At 42.6% G+C, this 16,017-nt stretch overlaps 1 protein-coding gene across 4 annotated transcripts in view; it reads right to left on the bottom strand.

Annotated features, from left to right (window-relative positions):
- LIMCH1 (LIM and calponin homology domains 1) overlaps window positions 1-16,017 on the bottom strand; it is a 359,691-nt gene that overhangs the window by 297,241 nt on the left and 46,433 nt on the right. The window lies entirely within an intron of this gene.

The raw sequence follows: 16,017 nt of genomic DNA, 5'->3' as shown, positions 1-16,017 counted from the left end.
GTCCCAGCTACTTGGGAGGCTGAGGTAGGAGACTCGCTTGAGCCCAGGAGTTGGAGGTTGCTGTGAGCTGTAATGCCACGGCACTCTACCCAGGAGGACAGCTTGAGGCTCTGTCTCAAAAAAAAAAATAATAATCATTATCAGATCCCCTCCTGATCATAAGCCTTCAGGATACGCTACTGACATCCTCCACATGGCTTTAAAGACCAAAAGGACTATATATATATATATATATATATGTTAATGAGACTGCAAACAAATATAACCTCTAAGGGAAGAAGTATGAAGAATTCTCAAACAACTAAAATTCAACCTTCCATTTGATTCCACAATCCCGTTACTGAGGTTCTACCCAGAAGAACAAAACTCATTTTACCACAAGGACATTTGCACTAGAATGTTTGTGGCAGCTCAATTCACAATTGCCAAGATGTGGAAGCAACCCAAGTGCCCATTGACCCATGAATGGATCAACAAACTGTGGCACATGCAGACCATGGAGTACTATTCAGCCATCAGAAAAGATAGAGACCTTACAGCTTGTGTTTCAACTCATCCTGGATGGAGTTAGAACACATTCTTCTTAGGAAAATAATGTCAAGAACGTGGGGGAAAATATATCTAATGCACTCAATACTAATATGAAACCAATATATAAACTACACGGCCACACGAGAGAAAAAACACAAGTACAGTCTAGCAAGTGGGAGGGGAGGAGAGAGGGGAGGAAGGAGGGATGGGGGAGGAGGGAGGACGATTGGTGGGTTCTCGCCTGATGTGCACAATGTGAGGGTGTTCAGCAGGCCCCGGGGTGAAGGGCCCAACCACAACTTGAACTTTACCTTAGAAATGAAAACAATGTAACTAAACATTTGTATCCTCATGTTAATCTGAAATTTAGAAAAAGAAACATGTTCCTCGCCATCAACATCAGTAACAACAGACATTAATCCCTTTGCATTTTCGGGAAGGTACTATAAATACAGACTGTCAAGGGCGGTACCTTCATTATTTATTTCTATTAGTGTTAATCAACTGAGCACCCATAATGTACAGGCTAAAGCCTTTACATCCATCATCTCATTAACAGTCACAGTATCGCTACCAAACAGGGATTATGTGTATTATTAACAATATATTATGTCATTCCTACTGTATATACAGAAAGATGAGATTGAGAGAGATCAGACATCTGGGTTTTGATTCCAAAGTCCATGTACAATCAATCGTATTTTTACATTTCATCAATGTAAACTAGGCTGGGCATAGAAGTCATTCTCTTTTTAAAATATTATGAGTATAATATGCATGTAAGATTCTTTAAAAGCATGGAGCAATTTTATTCTTTTTATGTTAAGAATCACTTAAAAGATTTAAGTTGCTCTAAAGCACAAATGTGTAGGCGCAGCGCCTGTGGCTCAAGCGGCTAAGGCGCCAGCCACATACACCTAAGGTGACGGGTTCAAATCCCCAGCCCGGACCTGCCAAACAACAATGACGGCTGCAACCAAAAAATGGCCGGGCGTTGTGGTGGGTGCCTGTAGTCCCAGCTACTTGGGAGGCAGAGGCAGGAGACTCGCTTGAGCCCAGGAGTTGGAGGTTGCTGTGAGCTGTGATGCCATGGCACTTTACCCAGGGGGATAGCTTGAGGCTCTGTCTCAAAAAAACAAACAAACAAACAAAAAAAAGCACAAATGTGTAAAACTTGATCATCATGGTCGACACCAAAATTTGAAACTGGCGCCGTTTATCGCATGTCCTACTCCTAGAATTAGACAATCAGAACCCACATCAAACGAAGGCTTCCGTGATTAGCTGACACGGTGACATAATGCACAACTTTACATCAGGCTCCAAGTCCCACATAATTTAGGTTCCTAACAAAAATGGCAATTGCCCAGTATCTGACATGAATTTATGATCTCAGCGGGGGCCAAGTCAAACTGCATCAGCTTAGTGTGTGTAACCCTTTAATTCTAATTATTACAGTGAGGACCAAGTCCGCCCTCAGAAGTATATTTCACAGAGTGTGAGAATTTGAGTGGAAAATAGCTTTTAAGAAGGGAGACTGGGATAATGGTTTTTTACATTTAAGATCACCAACTTTCAGTAGTATGTGAGTTGTCTCTCCCCCCCCCCCCGCCCCGAACCCCTTCCCTCCTAAGAACTCAGCTGTCAAGCCAAGAAGGCCAGGAGAATGAGAAGAAAATTCTGGGGGAGTCTGTCAGCCATCATTGCTCTCTGTCTTCCACACACCTCCTCGTCCTGCCTCCCCCATCCTGTTCATATGAATGATAGAGATTATTTCATTTTTTATTTACTCCCAGATACTTTGGGGAAAGAATTATAATAAATCTGTAATCTAATCTTTTTTCACATAAACACAAGGAACTGAAGTTCAAACTAAATATATTTATTACCCTCTAATGATATTTCCCATCCTACCAAAAGCAGAAAGGAATGAAGGTGAGACACCCCCCCCCCCACTGCCTTTAGGGTCTGCGCCTAAACCCTGCCCCCCATTGTCCCTGTCTATTAATCCGCAGTCATCAATCTCTTCCCTCAGCCACTTCCTTTTTGTAAACCACAGGAACCTCTGCTAATCGTTTCTTTTTCTTAAACCCATTTACCCTCCTCCTACTTGAGGTCAGCTTTGTGTTCTGTGGACGCTGACCACTCTAAACCACACTAAATAAATAGTTCCAGCCACCGGATAAACGGTATCCAATGTTAACGTCTCACCATTTCTCTTGGCCTTTGTGCCACATCATTGCTGTTTTCTTAAAAGTTAATTTGTAGATGCCACTTTCATGGCTCCTTTAGACTCCAGACCATGTGGGGCGATGAGGACGCCCTGGAAGTTATAATCTTATAACGTACAAAACCTCTACTTTTTAAAAAACTTATTACTCAACATGGTGCATATAATCTAATGGTTCTCCATACAGTTTTATAAGACAGCGGACTCAGGAGAACACAAACAGTGCCATCAGGAAAAATTTAAACAACTCATAGGAAGGGGAAGGAAATTTGACGTTTATCAAGTACCAGATATTGTCATGTATGTGATCTCAGTCCTCAGAGGTGGTAGGTAAACTCATCCTCAAAAAACCCTTTCAGGTTAGGTATGAGAAGCTCCAAGTCTGAGATCTTAGATTCAGCAACATACCAGGTATACAAAACAGGTAAGGCCCAGAGTTGGACAGAACTTTTTTTTTTTAAGTCCAGAGTCAACTATACCACATGAATCCCCTACACAAACACCTTCCTTTTTAATTTTTTCTCTTGACAAAGTGGATCCTCCTTGCCATCCATTTAGCCAGCAGGAAAAGGTTAAGTTTGCTTGAATCTAGACAGATATATTTCAATCCCAGCTCTGTCCACACTCCCCCACACCTCTTGGTCAATTCATTCAACCTCTCTAAGGCTCATTTCCCCATCTATTAAACACTATTCCAAGCCAGGCACAGTAGCTCCTGCTTATAATTCTAGCACTGTAGGAGTCCAAGGCCGGGGATTGCTTGAGCTCAGGAGTTCAAGACCAGCCCGAGCAAGATCAAGACTGAGTCCCTGGCTCGGCGCCTATAGCTCAACCGGCTAAGGCGCCAGCCACGTACACCTAAGGTGGCGGGTTCGGATCCCCAGCCCGGACCCGCCAAACAACAATGACGGCTGCAACCAAAAAATACCCGGGCCTTGTGGCGGGCGCCTGTGGTCCCAGCTACTTGGGAGGCGGAGGCAGGAGACTCGCTTGAGCCCAGGAGTTGGAGGTTGCTGTGAGCTGTAATGCCACGGCACGCTACCCAGGGGGAGAGCTTGAGGCTCTGTCTCAAAAAAAAAAAAAAAAAAAAAGACTGAGTCCCTGTCTTTAAAGAAACTAGCTGGGCACTGTGGCAAAAGCCTATAGTCCCAGCTAGGTGGGAGGCTGAGGCAAGAGAATCAATTGAGCCCACGAATTTGAGATTGCTGTGAGCTAGGATACCACAGCACTCTACCAAAGGTGACAAAGTGAGTCTCTGTCTCAAAAAAAATAAAAATTAAAAATTAAACACTATTCTAATACGTGATGGTACTGGAATAAAATACCAAACCCCTTTTTCCTTTTCCAAAGCATGTGACTTTCCCATACACGTGCATACATAAATAAACTGACCCAATTAGCATATTCTTTTTTTAAATACTGCCCTAAATATTAATGTTTGAGAGTTTCCCATTTTACCTCTATTTCCCCCTATGACTATACAACCTCATATCACTCTGTATCCTTAAGTAACCTTTATGAACATTGGGATGATCTAAAAGTCTTCAAACCTGAAAAGTCAGGAAGAAATATGGGTTGAGATGTGCGATTCAGCTCCCAGTACAACAGCTGCCCCGTATCTTCAGCACATAATTATACTACATTCATTAGCATCTTTTCATTTTCATCTGGATGCTTCTTTAAGACACACTTAAAAATATTTGGCTGCATGAGGCATGAGGAAGACCAAGCTCCATATGAAATCCTCAATTTGTACCTAATAAATCGCTGCCCACCTACGCCAAGTCCAACCAGTGACTATGAGATGCCAACTGTGGGTCTCAGCCTTAACGCAGAGGAAAGCATTTTCTAAAAAAGAATTTAAGTTGGATAGAACTATTAATCTCTGCTAATGGAATTGGCTTTTTAAAAATGCACGTTCTCTGCAATCTATTTTAAACGGGGTTTTTAGCCTGTGTCAGGACTCTCTTTCTTTCAGTAGCAGCTGAGCTCACTGGCAGATGGTGAACCACCGAGCGTAGACTGTGGAGCTATCAGTCAGGCAGTGGATCTCAGCCATCAGGAAGGGGTGGAAAAGTGAGATGGCGAGGTTTCTCAAACCTTCAATGGAACTTGCTGATAAAATGCAAAACAGAACAGCAAGCCAGGCTTGTGCCTGTAATCCTAGCTACTTGGGAGGCTGAGGCACTCGATTTGCTTGAGCCCAGGAGTTCAAGACCAGTCTAAGTAAGAGCCAGACCCCACTTCTACTAGAAATATAAAAAATTAGCTGGGTGTGATGGCACGTGCCTATTAGTCTCAGCTGTTCAGGAGGCTGAGCCAGGAGGATCACTTGAGCCCAAGAGTCTAAGGTTGCAGTGAACTATGTGAGATTCTGTCTCAATAAAAAAAGAACAAAGAAAATTTAGCCTGGCAAGCTGGTGCATTGACAAATTGTGATGATAATTTTGGCCGTGATGAATTCGAATGCCACGTAAGCAAAGGAAGAGGTTAAATGTAAGGGTATTTGTTCAAGTCCTAATCTCTCTATTATCACAAATACAAAACAGAAATATAAGAACATGGGCTCTGGAGCCAGACTGCCTGGGTTCAAATCCCAGGCTGACCACATTTTAGATACATTTGTGAGATGTTCTAAGTAAAAATACACACTGTAAAAATGCCTCACAAGCATAGACTGTCATTCAAGTGCCGAGTTTGAAAAGACTGAGAGTCTTAAATGGAGCCCAACGTAAGGGAAAGAAATAACTTCATGGACTCAGCGCCTGTAGCTCAGAGGCTAAGGGAGCCAGCCACACTGGGTTGGAATCCAGCTTGGGTCTGCCAAACAACAATGACTACAACCAAAAAATAGCCAGGCATTGTGGTGGGCGCCTGTAGTCCCAGCTACTTGGGAGGCTGAGGCAAGAGAACTGCTTAAGCCCAGGAATTAGAGGTTGCTGTGAGCTGTGACGCCATGGCACTCTACCCAGGGTGACAGCTTGAGACTCTGTCTCAAAAAAACCCCAAACAAACAAACAAACAAAAGAAATAACTTCATGGTGATGAAGAATTTCTTGGACAGGATGGAGGTGACTACAGACAGAATTAGTTTTTCTGAATGGGCTAGAAGGCCTGAGTGTAGGACATTGGCCAGGGCCAGGTCAGGCCAAGGAGGAGCAGCCACCAGCAGAGTGAGCTGGAAAGACAAGATGGTGCCAATGTCCCCAACAAACAGGGGCCATGGGACATGGCAGCAAATCAAATAAAAAGGCCAGTAAGCACCATCCACAGACAGGAAGAAATCTGGGGGTCACGCTGATGGTGTCCATCAACTTGGAAGGGGAAAAAAATTATATCTTTATTTTACTAAATCCAACAAAAATTTAACATGCCCTTCAATTAGTAAACCCCAGTGGAGTTAATAAAATCCGTGCCCAGTCACAACAAGAAATCAGAGGGTCTTTGTCATATTATAGTTGTGCTGGGTGATGAAAACATCCTTTCCTGCCACCAATACTTTCAAATTATGATAGTGTTTAGACCCACCACTGAATCTCCTTAGTTTGTTTTTAAATAAAGCACCTATGTTACCATATCAAACATTTAATATTTTCATAACTTATTCCAATATAATTGGTATCCTTTGTGACAGTATCCATAGTAAGTCTTATTTCATACATTTAAAATATTATTCACAGAGAGGGGCCATAGACTTCACCAGAGAGCCCAGAGGGCTCTAGGATACTGAAATAATTAAGGCCCCTCTGGTCTGGAAGAATGTTTCTGCAGAGATAACCAATCCCTGTTTTGTGGGGTTTTTTTATTATTTTTTATTATTAGTTTGTTTGTTAAGTGCTCATGACCCAACAAAAAGATGACAACAATTCTTTTGAGGTTTGCACCAAGCATGGAGGAAATTCAGAGGAACTGTTTCCCTAACCTAGGGATGAGCTGATTGGGCCAATGAACTACTATGTAGCAGAAACACTGGCTCGGTGGCTGTAACTCAGCAGACACACCAAGGCTGGCAGGTTCGAACCCGGCCCAGGCCTGCCAAATAACAATGACAATATAACCAAAAAATAGCCGGGTGTTGTGGTGGGTGCCTGTGGTCCCAGCTACTTGGGAGGCTGAAGCAAGAGAATTGCTTAAGCCCAAGAACTGGAAGTGCTGTGAGCTGTGATGCCACAGCACTCTGCTAAGGGCAATATAGTGAAACAGTCTCAAAAAGAAAAAAATGTAACAGAAACACATAAATTGACCCCAAAACACCTGGGACACAAATATTTCTCACTGGATCCCAAGAAGGGGATGAGACACTGCTGGCCCGTGGGGGAGGGGAAGCTGTTTTGCAGGGAGCACAATCAGTTCTATGTTCTACCACGGTTTATTTAAGTGCATTCAAGCAGAGCTATCACATCCAGGTCGAGATGGAAAGTGATTTGGGGGCATATCCTTCAGGGGAAGGGCAAAGAAGGACCATTGATAAAAACCCACGAGAGGGAACAGGAAGAAATCTTTCTCCCTCCCTCGCCAATAACACAGGCCTTGATGAAAGAGAAGTAAACCAAGAGAAGCACAGATCCTAATTGAGCCGAAAGAAGCTCTCCTGAAGAATGGAAGCACTGCATTAACCAGCGGAAGTGAGCAGAACCAAATATGGAGCAAGATGCAATCTGCAGGCCCCAGGAATCCCAAGCCCAGCCTCCAGGGAGAGCGCACAGGTATTCACCGGGTCTGCAGTCCCTGCAACCCTTGTTTCTGGAAGGCAGTGCCATGAAAATGCATCACCCTCCAGGCCTCCTCTGCTAAAACCAGCCCTGACTTTTTTTCTCCCCGTGCTTTCATTCAGACTCTGATGGAGGTTTATTTTTTTTTTTTCTGGTTTACATAAAAGGATTTTGGTAGCATAAGATTTAAAGCCCTTCTATGACCCCATTTTTCAGGAATTCCCAACACAATAACCATTCTTAGCTCTTCTGAGGCAGATAAAGGATATCGGAATAGCTGTTAGGATTTTTTTCTCTTTTGTTTTTAAAGAATTTAAATGGAAGTGATTGCATTAAGGAGGAAGGGCTTTAATAAAAGGGGCCAGAGAACAGTAAATGAAGTTGGCTATTACTCAGTTTAATCAATTTGTGACATGAAAACTATCTCAGCATAAGCCCTTCCGCTTGGAAGGAATAAATAGTGCAATTTTCACATTGTTTCAGATTACACCGCAGCTGTAAAGTCTGGATACACTATTTGAGTAAAACAGCCAGGAGTGGACTTCTAAAAGATGAATACCATGTTACTGTATCATGACATCATTTATAGGAACTGCCCCTGAGTTCTGAATAAAGCCCCAACCAGCTGATAGCTGTCAAATCACCCCTCTTTCCCCAAAGTAGATGAATTTTTGGTATAAACGACAGCAAGGATGTCCAAATTTTTAAAAGATGAATCCAATCAGTCAACATTTTCCCAATATCAAGCTGTTACTGGTTATCACTGGATACATTTCCTTTTTTTTTTTTTTGAGACAGAGCCTCAAGCTGTCCCCCTGGGTAGAGTGCCGAGGCATTACAGCTCACAGCAACCTCCAACTCCTGGGCTCAAGTGAGTCTCTTGCCTCCGCCTCCCAAGTAGCTGGGACCACAGGCGCCCGCCACAACGCCCGGCTATTTTTTGGTTGCAGCCGTCATTGTTGTTTGGCGGGTCCGGGCTGGGGATTCGAACCCGCCACCTTAGGTGTACGTGGCTGGCGCCTTAGCCGGTTGAGCTATAGGCGCTGAGCCCTGGATGCATTTTCTGACTCACCTACATGGTATGTCATTCAAATTTGAAATGTCCTAATGGACATGGTCATCTTCACCACTGGCTGCATTAACCCCCTTGATAGTCTAGGCCCACAGGAGCATTAAGAAATGGTTTTTTGGTTGAATATTTCCTAATGAACTGACTCAAAATTCAAGCCACAGATTTCAGATGCTGATGAGGAATATTAAGTCCAACAATCAGATTGTACATGGTCAGATGTAACTGCTTATAAATAATAATTTCTTTTAATTTGGCCTGAAAAATATGCCAAGTCCGGGCATCACTTCAGAAATACAAAGTCATCTTATAGAATTTCAAGTTTCTAAGCTTATGTAATAAAAACTTCTCAAAATGAAGCAAGCAGATTCTTCCATGCTGATCTATGCATAACCTATGTACTGACCAAGTTGAAACAAAGAAATTTTATGAAATAATTCTAATCAGGATATAGGTGCAAGTAATTCTGGGTTGTTGATTCCTGCAACTAAAGTAAAAAACCCTAATTCCAAGACCAAATTGCTGATCTTTCCTGGAATTTATCAGAAACATCATGACTAATTTAAGTGCTAGAAGATTGGAGCCAATCATTGTCCCATCTTGGAAATGTAACCTCAGTACAGTTTAACTGAACTCCTAAGAGTTGCAACTATCACAGATGTTTAAGAAAGAACTAAACAAAATGAAAATGTTATTTCCAGCCAGGCGTGAGTAATCCCAGCACTCTGGGAGGCTGAGGTGGATTGCTTGAGATCAGGAGTTCAAGACCAGCCTGAGCAAGAGCAAGACCTCATCTCTACTAAAAATAGAAAAATAGCTGGGCATTGTGCTGGGCACCTATAGGCTCAGCTACTAGGGAGGCTGAAGCAAGAGGATTGCTTGAGCCCAAGAGTCCAAGCTTGCTGTGAGCTATGACACCCCAGCACTCTACCCAGGGTGAGAGAGTGAGACTCTATCTCAAAAAAAAGTGTTTTTAATTTTTAAAAAGTGTTATTTCAGATGGAAATAAAGCCTGTTGATTCAACTATTCTTTTTGAGTCCACAAAATCACAGAAAAACAAGCTTTTTAGGTTTTAATTTCTCATCCTCTCCCTATTTTTGCCTGGGGCAAACACACACTACACAGTTGGCTGGGAAAGGACAACCAGAAAGCCTGACCTTTCTAACATGGGTATATGTACGCCGATTTTAAGGATCACAAAGACAACCCTACTGTGAAACAAATTTATAAGCACCCACACTTTCGTATGAAAGCCATAACCCAACTACAGCTCAAGATGAAGGGGAAGGGAGAGAGGGAGGTGAAAGGAGTGGGGAGGATGGGTAAAGGGAGGGTAATTGGTGGGATCACACCTACGGTGCATCTTACAAGGGTACATGTGAAATTTACCAAGTGTAGAATATAAATGTCTAACACAATAACCAAGAAAATGCAGTGAAGGCTATGTTAACTAGTTTGATGAAAGTATTTCAAATTGTATATAAAACCAGTACATTGTACCCCATACTTGCATTAATGTACACAGCTGATTTAATTTAAAAAAAAATAAAAGGATCACAAAGAGGCTCCAACTATGAGACTTTGGGCAAGTTTCTTGGTTCATCTGAGTCTCAGCTTCCTTATCTCTAAAACGGGATCGTAATAAGTATGGTGCAGCTTGTTACAAGCCCCAAAATATTCACAGTGGAGTCATGTTATATTTGCATAAAGTTAGAGAAATCCAGCGATAGAGATTCCACAGAGGGAGTTGCCAGGAGCGTTTCTTTTAGTCTTTTACTGCACTGAGTGGGATGGTCCTCTCTCCAGTAGAGTCTGTCTAATGGTCACCCCTGTTCACTCTTCCCTAATCTCAGCAGCCCAAAGCCTTTGATTTTCTTCAACTCCATAAAGCCCTCCCAGAGCAGCCCCCTAACTTGCCAATTTGCCCTGTTCACGTTGCTGCCTTCCATCAGTAAGTCTGCCTGGCACTCCACCCCTTTCATTCAACCTTATATTTCGAGCAGTAACTATGGACCCAGCACTGAGCAAGGCGAGGTATGGACCGAGACCAGTTGTATATTCTGTATGAAACTCTACTGGCAAAGGGCCAATAACTTTACAGATACGGCCTATTTATTTTATATCCAGGAACTTTTTTTCTTTTGATGTAGAGTCTCACTCTGTCACCCTGGGTAGAGTGCCCTGACATCATTGTAACTCACAGCAACCTCACACTCTTGCACTCAAGCGATCCTCTTACCTCAGATTCCCAACTTGCTGGGACTACAGGCACCTGCCACAATGCCTGGCTAGTTTTTCTATTTTTAGCTGAGATGGGATCTCGCTCTTGCTCAGAACTCCTGAGCTCAAGCAATCGACCTACCTCGGCCTCCCATAGATGTGAGCCACTGCACACAGCCCAGGAAATTTTTTAAATGATACCTATAACAGTAACATGCACCTAGTAGAGTCATTGAGTAACTAATTGTAAATATTCCTCCATCCAAAGTCTGAGTAGCCCAGTTTGGGTTTAAATACTAGATATTCAAGTCCAGCCCTGGGGCTTAGCCCACCATGCCTCAGCGAGGGCTACCATGATGAGAAGCAGGCAGGAAGGGCCGGCAGTGGTTGTGGGACAGGTGAAGTTTGTGCTTCTCTGATTTCGTTTTGTTTTTATTAGCCTGGCACCTGCCCCAAAGAGTACAAATAGGCCGAATGATTTCCCTGCCAGTGCCCACCAATGACACTGATCACTCTCTCCAGGACCCCCCACTTGGACCATGAAGACCCCCCATGTGGTGTCTAGACTTACAAAAGATTTTTTCTTTTACCTTCATCCCAAGGGCACAAAGGCTCTTTATTAGGAAGTTGGGAGGGGATTCACTATCATGAACACGACTCTGGGTTCCACCGGGACAGCTGAAAGCCACCAAATGCGTGGGTCCCCACTGATATATGAGACCATCAAGAGACCCAGCAATGGTAGTCGCACATGCCTGGAAGCACAGAGGTCAGAAAGCTCGCAAACTGCCCAGAAGCTCCACGGCTTGCAAGCAAACATCATCAACTCTCAGTCCCATTTCCTGAAGCCTGGTAATTCTGGAAGAGTCTAAAATCATGTCCCTGCTGAAGTCTTTCATAACGAACATATATCCCACCTCAGTTCCCTTGAATAAGAATTATTACCACACATAGGAAAGGAAGGTCTGATTATCCAGGCATTCTGGGGCAATATTTTTTATTTGAGCAACAAAAATTGTGTCACTGACACAAAACACAGCAACCCATTTTTGGTCCCTCAGCATGAGGCTTCAGGCAATCCAAGCTACAAAACAAAATCCTTGAAATTTTAATAATTTGTTCCCCATTAATACCTCAATCCTTGAGGCTCGGCGCCTGTGGCTCAAGCGGCTAAGGCGCCAGCCACATACACCTAAGGTGGCGGGTTCGAATCCCCAGCCCGGACCCGCCAAACAACAATGATAGCTGCAACCAAAAAATGGCCAGGCGTTGTGGCGGGCGCCTGTGGTCCCAGCTACTTGGGAGGCGGAGGCAGGAGACTCGCTTGAGCCCAGGAGTTGGAGGTTGCTGTGAGCGTGATGCCATGGCACTCTACCCAGGGGGATAGCTTGAGGCTCTGTCTCAAAAAAAAAAAAAAAAAAAAAAATACCTCAATCCTTGAATTCCATAGTAAAAGGAAGATCAATTAATAATAGCTCCCATCCACCCCTCCTTGGAGAGGCAGGAAGGAGTGGCGGTGCAGGTGAAGCATGGCCTTGCCCTTGTGCAGGAAGCTTAACCTTCCCATCCATTCTCTGTGAAGCCCTTTCCTGGGCTTCAGTCCTCCGAGCACACTGATGCAAAGCAGCTGAAGACATCACTACAGCTGTTCTAGGTAATTTCCCAAAAAATAAAAAATAAAAGTCATCAGCTAGAAGAGCTACCATAACGCACCTTAATCCTGAGAATAGACTATTCATAAGCCATCAGTCGAGTAGTGTTCTTTGCCCAGAGTTAGAAAAGACCTATCAAGTAGCTTCTAAAGTGTCAGTTAATTATGTTTCTTCAAGGCAGAAACATTGGATTTGGTCCCAGAAGAATTTACTTCAACTGCTCTCCTGAAAAGAAAATACTAAAGTTATTAAGACAAGTGTAAAAGTTATTGATAGAAGGCCTGATTGCATCAAAAAGCTACTTTTTCATGTGTTTTTTAATCTCAGGAACATTAATTTTTACATAGGAAAAAAGAAATAAATTTCTCCCTTATAACAAGTCAAGATAAACAGGCTAGAACGTTCGTACACAAAGCCTGCAAGGCAAGCTCTCTGTCCCACCTCCTCAGCCTTAGTTCCATAACTTTTTTCTGTATTAAATAATTACAGAAATGTTCTTTGCATTGTATTGCCTCAAAAATTCAACCCCTGTCAGCAAGGAAAAGCAAATCCATTTAATAAGCTTTTTCCTGTCTATTTTTCTCTGTCTTTTTGATACATAATAGATGTACATATGTGGAGGTCCATGTAATAATTCGATTCATACAACCAAAACAGGGCAATTGGAATATGCATCCCTTTAATATTTATAAGCTTTTACTTGAACAGCTCCTGTGTACAAGGTATTTTGTGAGGTCTCTGGAGTGAGGGAGGGGCGGGCTGCAAAGATAAATAAGATTTTTCCTATGCTCACGGAGTTCCGAGAAAGACAAAATTACAGAACCACATTCCAAGTCAGATTGTGCAATGGAAGTGTGGAAAACAAAGCCAGATGAACCGGGAGAACACTGATTACTGTGAAATAAAACGTAGTTGCACTCAAGAACCAGACCATGCTGCATTGTCTGTGTGAGATTCCTCCCCTGGGATAATTTACTCTTTATAGGACACAGGCTAGCCAGAGAAGGAAACAGCAACTCAAAGTACTAGGGAAAAAAACAGCAAGGGAAAAAGTACATCTATGTACTAGAGATAAAATTTTAAGACACTAGTTAAAATATTAATAGACTGGAATGATTTTTCTAATCAAAACACCTCATAGAGATATTGAAAAAATATAACCAATACACTCTGATTACTGCATGGTTATCAAATATTTAGTAAGAAGACATTTGCATAGTATGGTAAAACAGATCAGGTCCATACCCAGGAGGAAGTCAAAAATAAAAAATTCAAAATAAACACATACACACACACACACACACACACACACACGTTGCTCCTGAGTCCAACTAAAAATTGAAGACATCAAAAGAGTTAAAGAAACAAACACCAGAGATTACACAAGCAAATTCAAAATCAATAAGATAAAAAAAACCAACACACTTTATACTTGACATGTGATAGTTCAATAAATATTTATTGAAGGGATGAAGGAACAAAGGAATGAGGGAGAGAATGAACAAACAAACATGCCCTGGGATCACTTACTGGCCGTCGCCTTGTCTGCAATGTCATTAATAGACATTTTTTTTTTTTTTGAGACACAGTTTCACTTTGTTGCCCTGGTTAGAGTGCCTGGCATCACAGCTCACAGCAACCTCAAACTCTTGGGCTCAAGGGATCCTCTTGCCTCAGCCTCCCAAGTAGCTGGGACTACACATGCCCACCACAACCCCCAGCTAGTTTTTTTTTTAATTTTTTAGTAGAGATGCGGTCTCACTCTTGTTCAGGCTAGTCTCAAACTCCTGAGCTCAGGCAATCCACCTGCCTCGGCCTCCCAGAGTGTTAGGATTACAGGCGTGAGCCACCTCACCCAGTTCATTAATAGATTTTTAAAAAGAAGACATCCCCATACAGGCAGCACAAGACAGAAGTGTTTGGCACTGTACCCACCTTAATCCTCTACTGACACTGCTCTTTCTTCCTCAAGGAAAGTTGGGAAATAGTCCTTGCTATCTCAGGTTTCTAGATTTTCTGGTCCAAGAATCACGTCCCAACAGAAAGCAATTTTCCCTTCTCATGGGAAGGGAGATCATGGTTAGAGACACCCTGGGAAGCCTCTGGCAGGGGAGGATACCAGCCCATAAAGGATATGTAATGCACAAGTGGGGGAAAATGTCCCCGGTACAAGCCAGTGAAGTTTAGGGGTCACTGACACATAATCCAGCCCATCCTGGCTCCGGCACACACACTATTATGTATATCAAACCCAATCCCCATTTCCCCAGGGCCTGTACCCCGTATCAAACACTTGTCAGTTGCCCAAACACATAAAATCACAAACACACTATCCCTCGAATATCTGAAATCAATTTGTTTTATCATACTCCTTTAATGCAAAGTATTTGGATAGTAACAAAACAGAGAAAGAGAAAGAGAGAATAGTTCATCCGCCAGAGTTTATTTTAATTCCAAGTTTTCTTCATTAATGAGACTAATGAGGCTTGCTCTGGGAATTTAGTGTACAGTAGATCAACCACAGCATAATGCATTGAAAATGTGCAGGATCAGTGCAGGAGTTAGGTGGAAATTAGAGTTATTACTGGAGAATAAGGAAACAAAGAGCATTGATGGGCCCTTAAAGTAGAAAAGACAGCATAGTTCTTTACGTCTTAAGTTTCATGTTATAAATCAACTAGGAAATTCTATCTCTCAGGAGAAAATTTAGCAATAAAATGTCTAATGGTAGACAGTGGAGGCACTTTTATAGCTTTAGCCTGTTTTTCTAGATATCACCCTCTAGGCTCTTTTTTTAATTTAGGAGGCTGGGAAAATATTTAGGTCATGATAGCTATGTAAAATCTTCAACGTGACAATTTCATCCACATGTAATTTCTCCTCATTCAGTTTTCAGCATTTGGATAGGTCTTTTTACTAAAACAAGAAGTGAGATCAAAGAATACTTAAACATACTTAGCTTTGAAATTTCTGCTGCAAATTTCATGGTGCAAGGGATGATTTGTGGGTACTATCTCACGTGCTCATCAAAATATGTCCCAGAATTGACATTCTAAATTTAATTTTCTACACCTTCTGTTTTGTTTTATACTCTCTCTTTCTATCTAGCAATCAAGATCTATCTAGAAAACATCAAGTGATGTCTAACCTGCGTTCTACAGGTTATGTGGTTATCTAATGCCTGGGCATTATCACACAAAAATACTTTTTTACTACGGGTATGCTACACTTTCTAAATATACCACCTTAGAGCCCCACCCTCTCACCCTACACATGATGAGTGAGATAGTACTACATAGGAAAAGATCCTCTCCCAGCTTTGCCTATAGTTCAAATTGCCAAGTCCATGTAATGCTTCCACCATGACTCACGACAGAGTCCGAATTGAAAATAGATACCTGGCTCGGCGCCTGTGGCTCAACCGGCTAGGGCGCCAGCCATGTACACCTAAGGTGGCAGGTTCGAATCCCCAGCCCGGACTCGCCAAAACAACAATGACAGCTGCAGCCAAAAAATAGCCGGGCGTTGTGGCGGGCGCCTGTGGTCCCAGCTACTTGGGAGGCAGAGGCAGGAGACTCGCTTGAGCCCAGGAGTTGGAGGTT

Source organism: Otolemur garnettii, unplaced genomic scaffold, assembly GCF_000181295.1.
Source record: "Otolemur garnettii isolate 467f Iridium unplaced genomic scaffold, OtoGar3 scaffold00181, whole genome shotgun sequence".
Classification (NCBI taxonomy): Eukaryota; Metazoa; Chordata; class Mammalia; order Primates; family Galagidae; genus Otolemur; species Otolemur garnettii.
Note: the sequence above shows the minus strand (reverse complement) of the source record. Positions and strands in the feature narration are given on the sequence as shown.